This window comes from Pleurodeles waltl, chromosome 3_1 (assembly GCF_031143425.1).
Source record: "Pleurodeles waltl isolate 20211129_DDA chromosome 3_1, aPleWal1.hap1.20221129, whole genome shotgun sequence".
NCBI classification, from domain to species: domain Eukaryota; kingdom Metazoa; phylum Chordata; class Amphibia; order Caudata; family Salamandridae; genus Pleurodeles; species Pleurodeles waltl.
In genome coordinates this window covers 1916987420-1917004760 of record NC_090440.1, presented here as the reverse complement: position 1 = coordinate 1917004760, position 17341 = coordinate 1916987420, and positions in this window count along the sequence as shown.

Below are 17341 nucleotides of genomic sequence, written 5' to 3'. Positions count from 1 at the left end.
TCTAAACAGGGGCCTCTGAAGTAACATAGCTGTATCAGAAAAAGTAAACAGCAGTCCCGCTCAATGTTCCACGGAGTCAAAATGTCATCATAGTTTGTTCATTGATTCAAAATGCCATCATGGTTTCTTTGCATTGACATTGTAGGAGTATCGCCATCAAGATGGAATGGTCCACCATTTCGCTCACATGACAGAGATCAAGTAAAATAATTGCTGATGTGCCCCCACTGTCAAGAATTGTTCTCAGTTCATCTGAGGCAATTACTAGGAAAGTTTGTGAATGAAACCAAATTGTCAGGGGTACATCAGATCAGACTCTTCCAGAAAAGTGGGGCGTTGCCCTGCCAAAGTTGGGAGAAAGGTAATGGGTTGATAGTTGTCGGTAGTTTCCATGTTTCCCATTATTTATAAATAGGGTAATATCCCCTACCTTACAGTTGGAAGCAACTGATGAAGGAAAAATGGAAATATTGACCACCTTACTGTGTCTTAATGATCACTGGAGGGGTTAGAAGAGTTGTCATCCGGCAACCCAGTTTTGACTTTTAGAAGACTCCTCTGTATTTCTTTTCTATCCACAGTTGAAAATGAATACCAAATGTGAATGAAAATGATAGCTGCTGATGGGATGGTAGGGGAGTTCTTAGGTTGTAGGATCTGTTATCAGAGTAAATACTTTGGAATATGGATATGACAAAGTCTACCAGTTTTTTTGCAAAAAGCTTGAGAAGAAGGTATTTTAGAGTTAATATCAGGTACCCCGAGGTACCTCGCCCCCACAACCTGGAACTCCGTCCCCACCAACCTCCACAAAACCAAAGACCTCCTACTCTTCAGAAAAAACCTCAAGACATGGCTGTTTGAACAGTAACCCCCACACAGCCCCCCCCAACAAGCACCTTGAGACCCTCACGGGTGAGTAGCGCGCTCTATAAAAAAAAATTGATTGATTGATTGATTGAGTAGAGCAATAGGAATTGGCTACTGGCTATGTTTTCTGACTGCTACACACAGGGGCTCAAATATACTCATTTGGCTTGAAAAAAGAAGCGACATTTCCATCCCAGCTGTCTCACAGCAAGGTTTTCTATTTTTAACAAACCAGAAAACATATATTTTGCTGCCTGAACGTTTTGTGTGTGGAAGATTTACTGGTTGCTTCTTTATCCAGAACCTTTGAATAACCTGACCTAAAGTGTATCAGTGTCTGATGGCAGTAGAGAAGGCTTTATCTGTTGAAAAATGTAATTTGAGATTCTAAAAGGCTAGTTAGATGGGTTTTTTTCTCATCCCCACGAACGTCTGTTAATGCCTTTGCACTTAAAGGGTGTTTTTTATAAAGGAAAATGGACTAAAAGGAGATAAAACACATCAATTCACGTTTTAAGTGGACGGTGTGCTTATGTGTGTTGCAGTGTGCTCGTATTGGTGATAATGAATATATAAGACAGTATGTGCATGCTTGTGTTATGTTATGTTATCTGATGTTTGCTGCATCACTACGATGTATGACATCTGATAGCACTTTCATAATCTAGAGATCCTTTAACATTCTAATAGTACTGAAGACTGGAATCAAATTGATTTGAATATATTGAATTTGGTTGGTTTCAATGTTTAGAAGTGAATCATATATGGTATTAGCTGGCATTGAATACAAAGGATAACAAATCAATATTTTTAGTGATTGGTTCTATTGGATGGTGGTCAGTTACAGCCATTTAAAGGTCTGTTTAGAGCATTATGTGTATGGGTGATATGGATGTGGCCAAATGACTGTTGTTTATTTCATTCTGCTGGGATAAATGGATGTCTATTGCTTTGCTGGGTGTAGCTGATTAGTTTTATATATTCTTTAATGATTATGTCACTTTGATACACTGCTGTATGTATTTAGGTGTGTCTGGTATTTGAGGGATAATTTCTTCCAGATTTTTGCTGTTAAGGTGGCAATGTTTAGAAAACTATATAGCTTTGGTGCATATTGTACATGTGATGGTGCAAGGTAGTGTTTGAGCATAGGCTAACTTAACTGTAAATCTCTAGTACATGGTACCAAGGGTACCCTGCGCAAACAATTTAGAGAGTCACCTAAGTGATTGCAGCACTGTATGTGCCACGATAGACAGTTTATTTCAGAATGCAATTCCTTAAAAACATAACACACATAATTCAATGCATCCCCACACATATCTATTGCAATAAAATTAAGTAAAAGTCGTTCATCTTGCATAATTTACAATATCCTTTGGAATGTCTCATCTATATCCCAATACTACATCATCAAAACATTTTTTCAAATCATTCACTTGAGTATATGTGTAAAATTCTGCAGTAAACATTTTAGAATTGGCTCCAAATACCTCACAAACAAATGTTAAAAAATCAGAGTTATCGGACCATATTAGCAACCACCCTAAATCAATATACATATGTGCTTAAACTTCTCTTATGAATGCATAAACTTAAAATGTAATTACAAAGTCTTCCCAGTAGCCATCTCATTTGGACACTGGATATCCTACAGCAATAACTGCATCATATAGTAACTTAAACATACTCTAAAACCATACAGAGTAAACTGCTATCCTAGAATTAAAGACCTTGAGATCAGGTTCTTCACCCACACCCTCTTGTTAATAAATTGATTTAGTCCCTTCGCAACTAGAACAGCCTAGACGTAACTGGTTGTACCACCCTTAGTGAGACACAGGTAAAATGAGGCTCCCAATCAGCCACTGCAGATTGGAAGAGCAGTTTTAAACTGCTAGCTTGACTTTGCCATTCAAAGCAATGGCAAAACCAAACCTCTCTCTACAATATCTGTAAGTGACATCTACCACGCCCTATTCAGGATGCAACATATTTCATGAGAGGAGCATGCACTTTTCATGTTCTGGCAGTAAAAACAAGAAATTGTTGTTTTACCTGTGGAAAGACTTGGTCACCCCATTGGCCAGTACAAGGTTACATGACGAGGCCTCAGCTATGCTAACTCCTGAAAGGTGTGACCAAAGTTGATACTTTTCAGTATCAAACAACTTGTTACAGTAAGCCCAACTTGATTCTCAAGTCGAAATTAATATAACAAGTAATGACGTGCAACTTTTACAAATTTGACACTTTGTTGCCTTCAATCTCCTGTGCCCTTAACGGTTACACATGGAACTTGAACCCAAGAAAGCCATCTGCCCTCCTGGGGGGATGTGCTAATGACTCCCAGGAAAGGAGACAATAGGGACCTGCACTGGGGAGACGTGTTACCTTCCTCCTGCTGGATGCCACACAGGTATTGGCCCAAATGACAAGCATCAAAGCTGAAGCAGCCTTTGAAGAAAAATGGAGACCACTTGGGAGAGGGGAAGCCCCATTGTTTAGGTAGACTCGCTGGCACCCAGGAAGGAGAAGGGAAACCTATTGTCAAAATGGTTTTCCTGGGGCATGTAGCCCCCTTTATAGCCACACCTTTTGTTCGGGCTAGTGACCTTTGGATGCCCCCGGGTGGTGCTTTTGCTATCTTGGGAGTGGGCACAATGGTCCATCTTGGGTTAGCCAGGTGCCACACTTCCCAGGAAGTAGTCATCAGGAACGAGGAAACCAAGTAGCTTATTAGCTACGGACCATGTCTACCCTAAGGGTGCTTTCTGAGCATAAAGACTGCACCCCTGGAAGCCAGAACTCAGATCTCAACTGGACTGGAGGAAGAAGTGAAGAAGGACTGTCTGCTGCATCATGGAACTAGCAAGGAGAAGCCATCTCTAGAGCCCAGCTAAAGCAAAGAGGCTCCAAAGGTCAGCTGGCTGACTTCCTGTTCACAGTACAGGGTCACAAAAGCTGAGGCCAGAAGCTGAGGTATCACCCAGGGAAGGATTTGGCTGTGACCGTGACATGGGGCGACTGGTAGCCATTGACGACTTCTACCGGCACCAAGATGACATCGACCTTGTGACCAGAACAGATATACCCCCTTCGGGGACCATGACTGAATCGCATCCACAGCATCCTTGAGCCTCTTCAGGATCCTTCATCCCTTGCATGAGGACCACTTCATAGGAAATCTCTGCAATGCATAAAAGAACCTGGAACTGCATGAGGACCACTTCCATAGGAAATCTTTGCAACATATAAAGGTGCCTGGAACAGCCTGGAAACTGCTTCGCCAGCTGAGGTAACTGTTTCTGAGGACCGTGCTGCTCCCCTGACAGGCTTCCCACTGGAGTTGGTCACCTAAAGTGACTCTCAGCAATGAAACTAGCCCAATTTTGGGGTGAAAAAGTTTCTAAGTTTGAAATTCGCAGAATTTATCAATGCTTGTTCACGGTTGAGCGAAATGTTTTGATTTACTATACCTTGTAAATTCTGTATCTCCGGAACCCTCTGGTGGATCTTTTTCATTATGGTGTCTGAAAATACATACAAATGCAGTCTGTTTTTATAAATTGTTGTCTGATTTCTTCTCCAAGGGGGTTATTACAACTTTGGAGGAGGTGTTAATCCGTCCCAAAAGTGACGGTAAAGGGACGGATATACCACCAGCCGTATTACGAGTTCCATAGGATATAATGGACTCGTAATACGGCTGGTGGTACATCCGTCACTTTACCGTCACTTTTGGGACGGATTAACACCTCTTCCAAAGTTGTAATATCCCCCCAATTCTTTTGGTGCTGTTGAAAAGCTTTACACTTGTTCCTTTGTGTAAGCCTTTCTGCTCATAGCCACAGCTACCCAGGGTTGAGCTGAAAGTTTGAAGCCTACTTGTCCTAAAGGGGTAAGTGTATTACACAGTGAGGTGACACAACCCCACCATATAATATACACAATTTTCCTCACAATTATTTTTTAAATATAAGCTAGTGTAGATTTATAAAGTGCATGTGCACCTTGAAGGATATATTGGCACTAAGATAATGTATGTTAATTGTTACCAAACTCAATGGTTGGAAAAGTTGAATTAGAAATTCAACTGGAAATGTAAATGGAAATTCAACAATTTTTCTCCAAACATCAGTTTATAAGTTCTGAACATACAAACCATTTCATCTCGAATACATGCTTTTCAATTTTGGTGTATATACATGTATATTTATCAGTATAATATTTCAACCTCGCAAAAACTTTAATTTAGTGGGCTAGACACAGGAGAGCTACTTACAATTAGCTGAAGAGCTACCTGTAGCTCACAAGGTGCTTGATGCAGAAGCCTGTCTTGGAGCAATGTGGTGAGCTGGGATCAAGGTAGAGTAGAGTGAGTGAGTGAGAGAGTGTGTGTGTATGTGTGTGTGTGTGTGTGTGTGTGTGTGTCAAATAGGGAGGGAGAAACAAGATTGTGATTGTGATTGGTACATGATGCTGGGTTAATGAGTGTGGGTGGTGGGGAGTGTTTGTGGAGGCATCTGACAGTAAGTTGGGGAGTGAGTGTGTGCATGGGTAAGAGCATACATGGGGCAGGGTGTGTTATTGTTTCTGGGAGAATGTTTGTGTGGGTCACTGTTATTTATGTGGGAGTGTGTGCTTGTGTCAGGAAGTGAGCGTAGAGGATCTATTTGTTGGAAAGAGAAGTGATGTGTGAGTATTCGGGGTGGTGTTTCCATGGGACTTGGATGTGCCTGGGACATATTTGTGGTACAGAACAACATACTCTGCATTAGTGTATTCATTAGTGTATTCACATATTACAACACTACCAGATGCTGCAACGTGACCGGTATCTTTATGGAGTCCATTTGCACCGCCACCACGACTATTGGCCACACTACACTACAGTATACAGTCTGAAATTGTTATTTTCTTGGCGAGGGAAACATGCTCTGGTGACTAAATCAACTGCAGAAAAAGAGGCGGCATCAGTCTACTCTAAATATGGAAAACACATATTTTCACTAAATACGGTCTGCTCAAATAAATGGCCCCAAGCCTGCCTGGTACAACTTTGAAAAACGCAACCTGCTTAAATGCCTTCTTTTAGTGAAACCAATCTCCGTGAGCTCTGAATATTATGGGACAGGGGCCACTTGTGAACCATGAAGGGGCCCGCGGAGAGGGAGATGCAGTCTAGTCTCTCCGCGGGTGGATTCGGGACAGGGGAAGTGGCGCGGAAGGCGCCCCATTGGTGGAAGGTAAGTAGGGGCGGGGTTATAGGTAAGGGATTATAAGGGGGGTGGAGGGTGGGGTCGGCCTCTTTATCCGCGCCGACAGTCAGAGAGGGAGGTGTTGGCAGCAGTGACCACCCACCCACCCAGCATAGGAAGACAGGGGGAAGGAGAGGGATTTAGGCAGGAAGGTAGGCAGAGAAGGGCGGTTAATAGTCATTTAGGACAGGTGATTTGAGAGAGGTAGCAGGGCAGGAGATGGGGGAGGGTGGAGAGCCAGATGCGGGCTTGTCCACCCTTCCAGGGGGAAAAACAAGGAGGTGAAGGTTCAGAGCGGGGAGGGGTAGGCTACAAGCAGGGGAGGAATAGGGGAGCATATACGGTAGGAGAATTGAAGGGAGATATTTGAGGAAGGAATGAAGGCAAAGGGATTGTAAAAGTTAAGATCTGCTTTAAAAGAAGATATACAGTTAAAAGTTTAAGTATTGTTTGTGTTTAAACCCTGTTCTAATAAATGACCTTTTACACCAAAAAGAGTGTCACGTATGTATGTCCCGATGTACGTTTACCGGAGAAAAGAGCATGCAAACAGCGACTCTCCTTCTCCCCCCCCCACAGTCACAATTTAATGGCCACCCAAGAATACACATCGAGTTCTGGGTCATTAGGTTTTGCCTGCACGCTGTGCTTGTGAAATCTTTTGTTGATAAAAAAACCTAAAAAGGGGCTTAGAAACTGCCCTTAACTTACCTGAACTTACCATTGGCTTTGTCCAAAGCCGTTCTAATTTACATGCTTTTGATTGGCCAGCATGTTGTCTGCGTTCACTTCCTGCTCTCTTCTTTGCCGTGTAAGCCGTTGTGTTGCCTTAGGACCAAGTACTCCTTCTGGTAACTTGCCAATGGTTACTGGCCATTTTCCTACCTCTAGCTATGACACTGAAGGTACTTTTTTCATTCTTAGCAATAAATCACAATTCAATTGTGCGATCCCTAGTCTTTAGCCTGCCTGACCATCCTTGCACTTGTGGGTTTTTTTTTTTTTACTATTCGGCATGCACTTGCTTGACTTGCTTGACATAGTTTGTTTTTTTAACCCCCCTCCCCTTGTCAAAAGCTGTAAGTGCTGCTGCATATTTATGGGTGTTAAGTCGCCATGGGAGTACACAATGATTGCAGGATTATGCACGAATTGATTATTTGCACAACAAAAGACTGATGTATATTTGACCACTCCCACAACATCGCAGTTCATAGGCAGTCACTGTCTGCGCTGTGAAGCATTTGGAAGGCACTGTTGCATATTTGTTTAAAATTGTTTATTCTATTAGTTAATGTGTCTCTAAATTGCCAACTAATGACAGGAAGTGGGTACTTGGCTAGGTACAGGGATGAAGAGTTTTCGGACACGGCTCAGGCCCTAGAGGGCGGGCCCAGCAGCTCACTTCCTCCACTCCATTCTGCTCCTCGATCCTCAGCCACAGACTCATTGAGCCCGGAGCTCACCACTCGCATCCCCGATCCCGCTCCTCGCTAAACAGACTGCTATACTGCATCAAGGCCAGCAATAAGGTTCAAGATCCTTCATTGGAGAAGACTTATCGGATCTTCATAACAGAGGTGCTTCACTCAAGTCCTTGATGCCAATGCCATGGTTCATTTGGACTTCAGTCTGCCCTGTCTGAAGCATTTGTACAATGAACTCACAAAGACAATGGTGTATTTGCTTTTATGTATCCTTTGCAATTGTTAAACTTTCTGGATTGAAGGGCGGAGATAGTCATAGTGCAGCAGGTGAAGTGACACTTGGGCACAGAGATCTAAGGGGCTCACTGGAACCCAATTATAGCTGTTTTATTACTTCCAAACAAGGGAATTGTGCCATTTTCCAATATCGCATCAGAGACCAAAGCTGTTGTGCAACATGTAAAATACATTGACCAAGTCAATTGATTTTGCATAGGCGAAACCTTTTGGCTTTGCCAATGCTTGTTTTAAACCCCCATCCTCCCTCTTAGCTCACCTACTATTTTTTGCGGTCCCATGGTCTCAAGAATACATGAGTTCACAACAATGTTGCATGAACATTGTTTATTTACTAATCTGAAGTGCACCAACACTAAGTGGCAAACGTTTCGGTCATATCACTTTCCAAGCAGTGATAAACTTCCACGTGAACCACAGGATCATCAGAAAACAGACAAAAAACATATTCAAAGATGTGAATTTACTCCTCGAACGTCTGCTACGAGCAGCGTCAGGGCGTAATCACATCGACGAGTACACCTGGAAAACAGACAACCTTGCACCCATTAACATTCACAAAGAACATATTCATATTCATACCGAGTAACATACGCAACCATCTGCAACCAATAAATCAAAAAACACTGTCAAAAATGCATATGACAAACCTTACAGTACGTGAAGTGGAACAACATGGAGACAGAACGAGCACTCTGATATGAACAGAAAGCAGACAGTCTCAAAACCGAATCACCACCAGCCTCCTAGGCAGTGCTTCTCGGATTCAGCCCACAAGATGAAAATGCCCATCCCTGTACCTCAAACGTGCATGCACAAGACATCAGATACTACTAAGTTACTTTGCCTTTCTGTATGAGGAAGAGGAGCAGGCTGCCCAGCAACAAATGGCTACAGCACAAACAAGAACAAAATAAATCCTCACAAAATGACAGGTGAACAGATACTCAACATGTACTGCTCAAACTGGGACAGCGTCAAAACAACGATGGATGTGAATGTTGCAACTGTACAGTCCAAGACTGAGACCAACATTCAGACTGTAATCCCAAAATTGATAAACTTGCAGCTATTACTCCATTTCTGTGCTCGTAGCTCGTTCCAGCAGACAGTGCCCATGGGTTGGTCCATCCAAACTTTGAGCAAATCCTGATGTAGGTCTAGAATGAGCCGCTGAAGAACAGTGGCTTGCACATTTTGTTAACAGACTCACAGATAAAGAATGCAGTGAATGCTATTGCATGTTTTCCTAGTCTGGTAGGTGTCATTGACTGCACACACATCTGCCCCTCTAATCCAAAGGCCATGATTAAGTGCACCAGAAAACAAGACGCAGAACATCGAATACAAGCATCTTACTTAGGATACTGATCTCTTCACAGTGTGTTGCTGTGCCTGACTTCCTGGTTCCACCCATAATGTGTTTCCAAGGAGCAGCCAGATACCAATATCTTTGCAGACAGAACTCTCCTACTGATCTTGGTTTCTAGGTGTTAGAGAACTGCACTCACACACCGCTCACCCCCTCCATCCACTGACCTCACCCACAATAATTCTTACACACGAATTAGCTCATCCCATTGAATCATTCAATAAGATACAAATGTGATGCAGTCAGTGTCGAAGATCAGTGTGACAACATCACCCCACTCATACAAAATAGAAGTATGAACTGACAGTACCTCGGCAATACATACAACCTAGCTTGGTGACACAGAAAACATATTATATCACGAATTATGTTAAAGAAAATGTCCTCACATGCCAATTGAACTCTGACAAGTTTTATTGATATGAAGAAAAATTATTAGTCTGTGAATCAAAGGTTCAGATGGTTAGAGTTACCCACAGCAATTTGGAGCATCCTCAGAAAGCAAAGGGAAGACACACATTTGTAGTGTTTCATGAACAGTTCTGCAATGGGGCGCACATAATACATTCAAATAAAGGGAGTAGAACAATGTCCGAAGACTGTGATCATGGGAAAGGAAGAAGGCGACCTTCAGTTTGCAATAAGAATGTAAACATTTTGGCTGAGTGAGCTAAAGAACACTTTCTGTTGTCAGAGACCAAGATAGGAAAAAGAGGCTCAAAACATCAGAGATGGGCCCTTCATTGGGCATTTATTGACATGAGCAGAACAGAGTGGCTGGAGCAGGTTACAGTTACATTAATGAAGCTTTATTTCACAGTGTCACAATCTGTCACAAGCGATTTCACCAGTGGCAACCTACTAGCAAAACAACTAACCACACGCAGCCAAGTTAGAGACTAGGATGACTGAACATTCGATGGTCAATCAATCAATCAATCAATCAATCACATTTATAAAGCGCGCTACTCACCCATAAGGGTCTCAAGGCGCTGGGGGGAGGGGGTCAGTGCTCGAAGAGCCAGGTCTTGAGCTGCCTTCTGAAGGGGAGGTGTTCGGGTATGGCGCGAAGGTGACTGGGCAGGGAGTTCCAGGTCTTCGCTGCCAGAAAAGAGAAGGATTTTCCTCCGGCTGTGGTTTTGCGGATGCGGGGAACGGCTGCCAAGGCCTGACCGGTGGAGCGCAGAGTGCGCGGAGGAGTGTAGAAGGAGACGCGGGAGTTGATGAGTTTGGGTCCGAGGTTGTAGAGGGCTTTGTGTGCGTGGGTGAGGAGTCTGAAGGTGATCCTCTTGTTGACCGGGAGCCAATGGAGTTTTCTCAGGTGTCCGGAGATGTGGTGGTGGCGAGGTATGTCCAGGATGAGTCGTGCTGCGGCGTTCTGGATCCGTTGAAGTTTCCTCTGCAGCTTGGTGGTGATGCCGGCGTACAGAGTGTTCCCGTAGTCCAGGCGGCTGGTGACGAGGGCGTGGGTGACGGTCTTCCTGGTGTCGATGGGGATCCAGCGGAAGATCTTGCGGAGCATGCGGAGGGTGTTGAAGCACGCTGAGGTCACCGAGTTGACCTGTCTGGTCATCGAGAGGGAGGAGTCCAGGATGAAGCCGAGGTTGCGTGCGTGGTTGGTCGGTTGGGGAGTGCTGCCTAGGGCGGGGGGCCACCAGGAGTCGTCCCATGCGGAGGGGGTAGGGCCGAGGATGAGGACCTCCGTTTTATCTGTGTTCAGTTTCAGTCGGCTGTCTGTCATCCAGGTCGCTACTTCCTTCATGCCGTCGTGTAGTCTGGTCCTTGCTGATGTGGGGTTGTTGGTGAGGGATAAGATGAGCTGGGTGTCGTCGGCGTAGGATATGATGTCGAGTCCGTGTTTGCGTGCGATGTTTGCCAGGGGGGTCATGTAGACGTTGAATAGGGTGGGGCTGAGGGAGGATCCTTGGGGTACGCCGCAGATGATCTCCGTGGCTGCGGATCTGAAGGGGGGGAGGCGGACTCTCTGGGTCCTTCCGGAGAGGAAGGAGATGACCCATTCCAGGGCCTTGCCTCTGATGCCGGCGCTGCCGAGGCGGTCTATCAGGGTGCGGTGGCAGACCGTGTCGAAGGCTGCAGAGAGATCCAGGAGAATGAGGGCCACAGTTTCACCCTTGTCGGTCAGGGCTCGGATGTCGTCCGTGGCTGCGATGAGGGCGGTTTCGGTGCTGTGGTTGGCCCTGAATCCGAACTGAGTGGAGTCGAGGGAATCGGAGGATTCCAGGGCGGCGGTGAGTTGAGCGTTGACGATTTTCTCAATCACTTTGGCGGGGAACGGTAGGAGGGAGATAGGCCGGAAGTTTTTGAGTTCGGTGGGGTCTGCTGTAGGTTTCTTTAAGAGGGCGTTGAGTTCTGCGTGTTTCCAGCTTTCAGGGAAGGTAGCAGTGGTGAGGGAGGCGTTGATGACGTCTCGGAGGTGGGGTGCGATGATGTTGTCGGCCTTGTTGTAAATGTGGTGAGGACAGGGGTCGGAGGGTGATCCCGAGTGGATCGAGTTCATGACGCGGGTGGTTTCCTCGGTGGTGGTAGGGTTCCAGGCGAGGATGGTGGAGATGTCGTTTGCGGCTTCCGGGGGCGGGTTCATGTTGGTGGTCGTGAAGCTGTTGTAGATGTCGGCGATCTTACGGTGGAAGAAGGTCGCGAGGGAATCGCAGAGGTCCTGTGAGGGAGGGATGGGGTTGGTTTCTGCGTCCGGGTTGGAGAGCTCTTTGACGATGCCAAATAGTTCCTTGCTGTTGTGGGCGTTGTTGTCAAGTCTGTTCTGGTAGGCTGTTTTTCGTGCGGTGCGGAGGCGTTGGTGGTGTTGGCGGGTGGTGTCCTTGAGAGCTGTCAGGTTTTCCTCTGTCGGGTTGAGGCGCCATGTCTTCTCGCGGAGGCGGCATTCTTTCTTGGAGTTTTTGAGTTCGGTGGTGAACCAGGAGTTTTTCTTGTGGTTGTTGGTGTTGGTTTGGGTCTTCAGAGGGGCCAGGAGGTTGGCGCAGTCGGAGATCCAGTTGGTGAGGTTGTTGGCGGCCTCGTTGGGGTTGCTGGTGCTGGTGGGTTGGTTCAGGGAGAGCGTTGCTGCGAGTTGTTCTGTGGTGATTCGGTTCCAGTGTCTTTTTGGTGGTTGTCGGGTGTGGTGATGCACGGTGGTTTTCTTGAAGTTGAAGTGGACGCAGCTGTGGTCCAACCATGTGAGTTCGGTGGTGTGGCTGAAGGTGATGTGTTTGCTTGAGGAGAAGATGGGGTCGAGCGTGTGTCCGGCGTAGTGGGTGGGGGTGTTGACCAGTTGTTTCAGTCCCAGGTTGGCGAGGTTGTCTAGAACGGCGGTGGTGTTGTTGTCGGTGTGGTTCTCCAGGTGAAAGTTGAGGTCTCCTAGGAGGATGTAGTCGGTGGATGAGAGTGCGTGGGGGTTGACGAAGTCTGCGATGTCTTCGCTGAACTTGGTGCGGGGTCCTGGTGGTCTGTACATGAGGGTGCCTCTTAGGGTTGTCTTGGGGTCGATGTGGATCGCGAAGTGGAGGTGTTCGGCGTCGGGAAGTGAGTTGTCAGTGTGGGTCGAGATGCTGATGGAGCTTTTGTGTGCGATGGCGATGCCTCCTCCGGTGCGGTTGAAGCGGTCTCTCCGGATGATTTTGTAGCCGTCGGGGATGGCTATGGCGATGTCGGGTGCCGAGGAGGGGTTCATCCAGGTCTCGGTGAGGAAGGCGATGTCTGGGTTCGTTGAGTTGATGAGGTTCCACAGTTCGATGGCGTGCCTGTGGACGGAGCGGGTGTTGACCAGGATGCATTCGAGGTTGCTTCCGGGGGCGTCGTTCTTGGTGGTGGCGGTGTGGGTCCGTAGGCAGGTGAAGCGGCAGTTGCTGCAGGTGAAGGGTCCGTGGGTTCGTTTGGGGGTGGCGCGGTAGCAGCCCGGCACGCGGCCAGGGTTGAGGTTGGCGAGGGTGGCGGAGTCATAGGTCAGGCGGGGGCGTGGGGGCCAGGGGTTCGGGCGCTGGGCGCGGTCCAGGCGCGGACGGGCGCAGACGGGCTTGCCTTAGGCGCGCCAGCGGCGCGCCAGCGGCGCGCCCGCTGCGCGCGGCCGCTGCGCGGCCTCGCAGCGGCCGCCATTTAAGGGGTAGGTGGGGAGGCGGGGTCAGCTGGGAGGCGGGAGGTGGGCGGGCAGGGGAGCTGGAAGCGGCAAAAAAAGAGCGGCAAAAAAAGAGCGGCAAAAAAGAGCGGCAAAAAAGAGCGGCAAAAAAGAGCGGCAAAAAACAGCGGAAAAGCGCAGTAGGAGTGGCGGGAAAAAGCAGCAAGACGGCGAAAAGGGAAATCTACTAAAAAGGAGGGGCTGAGAGGGGAGGACGGCGCACGGCACTCAGGGGCACACTCACGGGATACAGGGAGAGAAAAGGGAATTTCAGTCACTCGGGGGCACACGCACGGGATACAAGGAGAGAAAAGGGAATTTCAGTCAGCACCAGCACAAGCACAAGCACTCGGGGTACACGGGCAAGAAGGGGGGGAGCACACTCACAGGAGAGGAAGGCAGTCAGGGACTGGAGGCGCTGCGTGAGCAGGGGAGCGACCTACCCGAGGGTCAGTGGTCGCTACCTCTGCCTCGTAGCGGCCGCCATTTAAGGGGTAGGTGGGGAGGCGGGGTCAGCTGGGAGGCGGGAGGTGGGCGGGCAGGGGAGCTGGAAGCGGCAAAAAAAGAGCGGCAAAAAAGAGCGGCAAAAAAGAGCGGCAAAAAAGAGTGGCAAAAAACGGCGGAAAAGCGCAGTAGGAGCGGCGGGAAAAAGCGGCAAGATGGCGAAAAGGGAAATCTACTAAAAAGGAGGGGCTGAGAGGGGAGGACGGCGCACGGCACTCGGGGGCACACTCACGGGATACAGGGAGAGAAAAGGGAATTTCAGTCACTCGGGGGCACACGCACGGGATACAAGGAGAGAAAAGGGAATTTCAGTCAGCACCAGCACAAGCACAAGCACTCGGGGTACACGGGCAAGAAGGGGGGGAGCACACTCACAGGAGAGGAAGGCAGTCAGGGACTGGAGGCGCTGCGTGAGCAGGGGAGCGACCTACCCGAGGGTCAGTGGTCGCTACCTCTGCCTCGTAGCGGCCGCCATTTAAGGGGTAGGTGGGGAGGCGGGGTCAGCTGGGAGGCGGGAGGTGGGCGGGCAGGGGAGCTGGAAGCGGCAAAAAAAGAGCGGCAAAAAAAGAGCGGCAAAAAAGAGCGGCAAAAAAGAGCGGCAAAAAAGAGCGGCAAAAAACGGCGGAAAAGCGCAGTAGGAGCGGCGGGAAAAAGCGGCAAGACGGCGAAAAGGGAAATCTACTAAAAAGGAGGGGCTGAGAGGGGAGGACGGCGCACGGCACTCGGGGGCACACTCACGGGATACAGGGAGAGAAAAGGGAATTTCAGTCACTCGGGGGCACACGCACGGGATACAAGGAGAGAAAAGGGAATTTCAGTCAGCACCAGCACAAGCACAAGCACTCGGGGTACACGGGCAAGAAGGGGGGGAGCACACTCACAGGAGAGGAAGGCAGTCAGGGACTGGAGGCGCTGCGTGAGCAGGGGAGCGACCTACCCGAGGGTCAGTGGTCGCTACCTCTGCCTCGTAGCGGCCGCCATTTAAGGGGTAGGTGGGGAGGCGGGGTCAGCTGGGAGGCGGGAGGTGGGCGGGCAGGGGAGCTGGAAGCGGCAAAAAAAGAGCGGCAAAAAAGAGCGGCAAAAAAGAGCGGCAAAAAAGAGCGGCAAAAAACGGCGGAAAAGCGCAGTAGGAGCGGCGGGAAAAAGCGGCAAGACGGCAAAAAGGGAAATCTACTAAAAAGGAGGGGCTGAGAGGGGAGGACGGCGCATGGCACTCGGGGGCACACTCACGGGATACAGGGAGAGAAAAGGGAATTTCAGTCACTCGGGGGCACACGCACGGGATACAAGGAGAGAAAAGGGAATTTCAGTCAGCACCAGCACAAGCACAAGCACTCGGGGTACACGGGCAAGAAGGGGGGGAGCACACTCACAGGAGAGGAAGGCAGTCAGGGACTGGAGGCGCTGCATGAGCAGGGGAGCGACCTACCCGAGGGTCAGTGGTCGCTACCTCTGCCTCGCAGCGGCCGCCATTTAAGGGGTAGGTGGGGAGGCGGGGTCAGCTGGGAGGCGGGAGGTGGGCGGGCAGGGGAGCTGGAAGCGGCAAAAAAAGAGCGGCAAAAAAAGAGCGGCAAAAAAGAGCGGCAAAAAAGAGCGGCAAAAAACAGCGGCAAAAAACAGCGGAAAAGCGCAGTAGGAGTGGCGGGAAAAAGCAGCAAGACGGCGAAAAGGGAAATCTACTAAAAAGGAGGGGCTGAGAGGGGAGGACGGCGCACGGCACTCAGGGGCACACTCACGGGATACAGGGAGAGAAAAGGGAATTTCAGTCACTCGGGGGCACACGCACGGGATACAAGGAGAGAAAAGGGAATTTCAGTCAGCACCAGCACAAGCACAAGCACTCGGGGTACACGGGCAAGAAGGGGGGGAGCACACTCACAGGAGAGGAAGGCAGTCAGGGACTGGAGGCGCTGCGTGAGCAGGGGAGCGACCTACCCGAGGGTCAGTGGTCGCTACCTCTGCCTCGTAGCGGCCGCCATTTAAGGGGTAGGTGGGGAGGCGGGGTCAGCTGGGAGGCGGGAGGTGGGCGGGCAGGGGAGCTGGAAGCGGCAAAAAAAGAGCGGCAAAAAAGAGCGGCAAAAAAGAGCGGCAAAAAAGAGTGGCAAAAAACGGCGGAAAAGCGCAGTAGGAGCGGCGGGAAAAAGCGGCAAGATGGCGAAAAGGGAAATCTACTAAAAAGGAGGGGCTGAGAGGGGAGGACGGCGCACGGCACTCGGGGGCACACTCACGGGATACAGGGAGAGAAAAGGGAATTTCAGTCACTCGGGGGCACACGCACGGGATACAAGGAGAGAAAAGGGAATTTCAGTCAGCACCAGCACAAGCACAAGCACTCGGGGTACACGGGCAAGAAGGGGGGGAGCACACTCACAGGAGAGGAAGGCAGTCAGGGACTGGAGGCGCTGCGTGAGCAGGGGAGCGACCTACCCGAGGGTCAGTGGTCGCTACCTCTGCCTCGTAGCGGCCGCCATTTAAGGGGTAGGTGGGGAGGCGGGGTCAGCTGGGAGGCGGGAGGTGGGCGGGCAGGGGAGCTGGAAGCGGCAAAAAAAGAGCGGCAAAAAAAGAGCGGCAAAAAAGAGCGGCAAAAAAGAGCGGCAAAAAAGAGCGGCAAAAAACGGCGGAAAAGCGCAGTAGGATCGGCGGGAAAAAGCGGCAAGACGGCGAAAAGGGAAATCTACTAAAAAGGAGGGGCTGAGAGGGGAGGACGGCGCACGGCACTCGGGGGCACACTCACGGGATACAGGGAGAGAAAAGGGAATTTCAGTCACTCGGGGGCACACGCACGGGATACAAGGAGAGAAAAGGGAATTTCAGTCAGCACCAGCACAAGCACAAGCACTCGGGGTACACGGGCAAGAAGGGGGGGAGCACACTCACAGGAGAGGAAGGCAGTCAGGGACTGGAGGCGCTGCGTGAGCAGGGGAGCGACCTACCCGAGGGTCAGTGGTCGCTACCTCTGCCTCGTAGCGGCCGCCATTTAAGGGGTAGGTGGGGAGGCGGGGTCAGCTGGGAGGCGGGAGGTGGGCGGGCAGGGGAGCTGGAAGCGGCAAAAAAAGAGCGGCAAAAAAGAGCGGCAAAAAAGAGCGGCAAAAAAGAGCGGCAAAAAACGGCGGAAAAGCGCAGTAGGAGCGGCGGGAAAAAGCGGCAAGACGGCAAAAAGGGAAATCTACTAAAAAGGAGGGGCTGAGAGGGGAGGACGGCGCATGGCACTCGGGGGCACACTCACGGGATACAGGGAGAGAAAAGGGAATTTCAGTCACTCGGGGGCACACGCACGGGATACAAGGAGAGAAAAGGGAATTTCAGTCAGCACCAGCACAAGCACAAGCACTCGGGGTACACGGGCAAGAAGGGGGGGAGCACACTCACAGGAGAGGAAGGCAGTCAGGGACTGGAGGCGCTGCATGAGCAGGGGAGCGACCTACCCGAGGGTCAGTGGTCGCTACCTCTGCCTCGCAGCGGCCGCCATTTAAGGGGTAGGTGG